Source organism: Palaemon carinicauda, chromosome 26 (genome assembly GCF_036898095.1).
Source record: "Palaemon carinicauda isolate YSFRI2023 chromosome 26, ASM3689809v2, whole genome shotgun sequence".
Taxonomy (NCBI): domain Eukaryota; kingdom Metazoa; phylum Arthropoda; class Malacostraca; order Decapoda; family Palaemonidae; genus Palaemon; species Palaemon carinicauda.
This window is the reverse complement of record NC_090750.1, coordinates 98,854,226-98,859,225: the sequence shown is the minus strand read 5'-3', so window position 1 is coordinate 98,859,225 and position 5,000 is coordinate 98,854,226.

Here is a 5,000-nt window from a genome sequence, read left to right as displayed (position 1 = left end):
CAGTGGGTTATAAATTAGTCAAGGAAAGGGAAGGGGTGGGAAAGATTGAATATGTGTGTGCGCAAGTTTACACATATGTATATGAATATATAGACGTTATTATTGACGGCTAGTATGTGTATATATATATATATATATATATATATATATATATATATATATATATATATATATATATATATGCAGGTTTTGTTAAACGACATACTATGCGTAGTTTACCCTTTTTCACTTTCATTCTCTCCGGTTTCTATAGGCACTCTCGAGTTCAGGGCTTGAAGTCCTCAAAATGTTAAGATACAGCCATTTTGGAATTATTTCTTTTATTTTTCTATGCATTACAACGAGCTTTCGGACCGTGTTCCATCCATAATCCTCTTAAACTAAAAGCTTAAAAAAAAATATTCCGTCGAAGTGTTACTGTACATTTGTATAAACAATAATAGGACTATTCGTGAATGCTACAAATGTCAAAATAAAATACCATCAACACGAACAAGCGAAAATTTGTTACCTTGAGTTAAAAATAAAAAGTTTGATTGCCTATACAAGCAAGTTGGTATTTAACAAAATACAAGAATTTCAGTACAAATACACAAAACCTTTGATATTATCATATGATGATACATAACTTCCGCAATTAACTAATTATTATACAGTATACATATAAAATCGGCAATAAATAGTTAATAAAATGCATCTTAATCAGTAATACAGTTATATAAAAAGTGAACAAAAGTCAGTGTTAAGTCATCTAAGATACCCGGGTGAATGACTTGTACATAAAACTTTTACCTGTTCCGTGAGTTTTTTTTTTTTTTTTTCCGGGCTAGCTTCACCATGGAAATCTACAATATGATTTTTAATTAGCCCAGTCTGTGTGTGCATTCGGAAGCTCTTTCCGACAGCACATGTGGTGTATCCAATATATTTAGAGGAGTTACATCCTTCCCGCTTACACGAACATGAGTACACAACATGATGGCTATCAGGAACATTCCTAGATCTGTTGACAGTTTAATTTTGATAAACAAATTTTTCAACTTCTTATTCGTGTAGTAAATTCTCAGGTTTACGTCATCTTCCGTATCTGTAGGTTTGATATGGTCTGATATAATTATTTTCAGTACATTTTCTTCAACCTTGTATCTACTACACATCTGACCTAGCAGGAGAATGTAGCTGCCCGCCACCTTGGTCAGTTGTTCCACTGACGCTTAGGGACTGAGGGCCGAGACAGGGTTGCAAGCAGCAGGAGAAGGTGGCCTAACAACTGATTTAATAATAAATGGAGACAAATTCATAGTAGTAAAACAGACTAAACTCGACACTAAATGTCTGCTAGAATGCTCTATACTTACAGTTTGGAAAAACTATGTCATTATACAAATCTACATAAAGGGAGCGACAAAAGAACTAAAAAATTACCTGCCTATAAGTTAACTCTCCGTAATATATAAAATATTCACAAAGATCATATTATGCTGAATAGAAAGACAGTTAGACTTTAATCAAGCAAGAGAGTAGGCAAGCTTTAGAAGTGGTTATTCAACAACCATGTATGGCATTTATAGAGTATGAGAAAGCTTTTGATTCTGTCAAAACATCAGCAGTAAGGAAAGCCCTTCAAAAACAAGGAATGGATGAATCTCATTTTTGAACACTTGAAGATATCTATACAGGAAGTAAAACAATCCAAAAACTACATAAGAAATAGTGAGAAAATTCCGACAGAGAAAGGAGCTACACAGGGAGACTCCACCTCTCCAAAATTATTCATAGCCTGTCTAGAATTTTCAAGAATTTAAATTGGGAAAATGTAGGAGTTAATATTAATAAGGAAATCCTTGAAAACTTAAAATCTGCAGAGGTCATAGTAGTGCTTAGTGAATCATGAGAAGAATTACAAAAGATGATCGAAGAATTGTATAGAGAAAACAGATAACATTCAATGCAAATTCTGAGACAACACATCAGAGTTATGAACGAGATTGTTAATGAATATACATACTTAGGACAGACAGAAAGTATTTTCCCACAACATGAAACCAAAATTAAAAGAAGGATAAGCATGTCATGGTCGTTTCCAGCCATGCCACCAGAGGCTCAAATGAAGTCAGAATCTAACTGCTTACTGCAATTCAGGATTTAGGCCGATTCACACGACCCGTTTTCTTTCCGACAGGCTGGACGTCGGTTAACCGGCGTCTAGCTTTCTTACGTGTATTCAAATGCAACTGTTCACACGACCCGTTAGGCTGACGGCGACCCTCGGACGTCAGCCGTCCGAGTCGGCTTGGCTTTCTTTCCAAGAAACCTTGTCCGGATTGACGGACGTTAGCCACCTGTCCCAACCAACGAGTGGATGATGTTTTGTGTGAATGAGGACCTGTATCGTACCCGTTCGTTTCGTTGCCTACAACCCCGACTTTTCCTCACAATATAGAGTCATAGAAATTAGTTAGTTTGTTGTTGACACCACGTATTAGAGGTTAATTGAACTTTTTCAAGGGTATGAGGAGAGTTTGACATGGCAAACAAGATGTATAGAAATAATTTACATAAAGAAAAGTGACTGGAGAGGCATTAAATAAAACAGGTGAATTTATCAATTTTAATATTCTTGGCATGGTGCATAAAGTATAATGAAGTTGCATAACTTATTTTATCAACACAGTTATCAACCAACATCTTATAGTGTCAAAATTATCGTAATTTACTTGGTCCTAACGTGAAAGAGTCTAGGTAAACAAGTAAAACCGTGCGCTTGTAAACGGATACGGAACGCCTCATGTGAATGTACAACATTTTGACGGCGGTTAGCCACCACCCAGCCTGTCGGAAAGAAAACGTGTCGTGTGAATCAGTGCGAGACATCAGTCTCCTATCAGCGAATTTTCACCGAATTCTCGGCCCACCAGGTGACATAATAGATAGCTTTTAATTCGAATTACCCCTAATGAGCAATATGGATGAAAATCAACACAATATCGTGCTAAAATATATATAAATTTCTATCTCCTACTGGGAGCGAAACCTAGCCCCTTCAAATGAAAGACCAGGTCGCTTCCAACCATGCCACCAGAGGCTTTTAATTTCCACCATTTTCTGTTTTTTAAAGAAGACAACTATCTAATGTTTCAATTGATTATCATATTATTTGTCTTTGGTTTTAAACTATATAGATAATATATGAAGATGAAAATATCACAAACAGAGATCTATTCCATAGACTTGGAACTGCATTGGTCATAAAAAAATCAAGGCTTTTAAAATGTCTTTCTATTAGTAAAATTATTTGTATATATATATATATATATATATATATATGTATATGTATATACTGTATACATACATATATATATATATATATATATATATATATATATAGGTATATATATATATACATATATAGGTATATATATATATATATATATATATATATATATATATATATATATATATATATAAATGAAAACGGCCACCTTTGGAAATTGCACCTCGCAACGTTCAATGTCAGAACCCTGTCTAGGCAAGATCTAATGGTATTACTAAGAAAGTTGTAATAAATGAATTTGGATTCAATAATATTGAGTGAAACTAGAACTGCAGAATCTTATATAAAGTAAGGAGAGGGACTTTTATTTTGCTTCATATGAAATGAAAGGAAAAGAGAATGGAGTGGGTCTTCTTATTATTAGAAATCCTACAGGTAACATAAAAGAATTTTCATAGTATCAATGATAGAATTGTAGGATTTATTATCAAACTGAATAAAAAGAATAAAATGAAGATCATTCAAACGTATGTAACAGCAACATCCAACACAGGAAGAAAGAGAAACTTTTCATGAAGATCTGGAGATATCTTGAAATACATAAGACTCATTTTCATTTGTTTTGGTTGATGTCTATGTAAAGTAGGTTAAAAGAAAAGAGGAGAATCGACTGTACGGAAATTTGGAGTAGGCACAAGAAATGACAGTGGAGATATGCTCGTAGGATTTCTGGAGAGAGAGAGAGAGAGAGAGAGAGAGAGAGAGAGAGAGAGAGAGAGAGAGAGAGAGAGAGAGAGAGAGAGAGATAAAAAAAACTCATGAACACCTTTTTTTTCAATCCCTTTACCCCCATGGACGTACTGGTACGTCCTTGCAAAAAACTGCTATTTACATTTTTTTGCATATTTTTGATAACTTTATGAGAAACTTCGTGCATTTTCCAAAAGAATGAGAACAACCTGACCTCTCTATGACGAAAATTAAGGCTGTTAGAGCAATTTAAAAAATATATATTGCAATATGTGCTTGAAAAAAAAAACGCCTGGGGGTTAAGGGTTTGAAAGTTCCAAATAGCTTGGGGTACAAGGGACAGATATTGGACATGGAGAGGCCCAAATGTAGAAATGAAAAACGAAATAGATCTTGTTTTCAGTGAAAACGTTAATTTAGTTAAAGATGTAACTGTTAAACAAGTTTAAGTCAAGCAACCATAGAATTGTGAGAAGTAAAATTTGAATGGACCTAAGGAGAGAAAGAAAAAATAAATTTCAAGAAAGAAAATATACACTTCTTTAATTAGAGAAAAATCTGATGAGTTTAGTTTAGCAAAATAGAATAAGTACTCCTAACTACATGACGAAATGGAAGCAAATAAAGAAGAAATTAATTGCAATTTAACAAATTTCTTATTTGAATAAGCACAAGAGATAAGTGGAAAGTTTCTAAAACAAGGTAAAGGAAAACAATCATAAAAATTTAATAGAGGAAAGATTGTGAATGAGGGTAAAATCCATATGAGATCATATATAATTAGCAGACCTATCCAAAACTATAAACAAACAGAAAACACAATACATTCGTAAACAATATCAGATTGAAATTAATGAAACACTAAAGAAAGGATGAAGCATCAAGTTAATGAAAAGAAGTCTTGGAATAGGTGCCAAAATATATTTACTTTAACGGAAGAAAATAGATATAAAAAAAGGATATTTTTTGAGAAAAA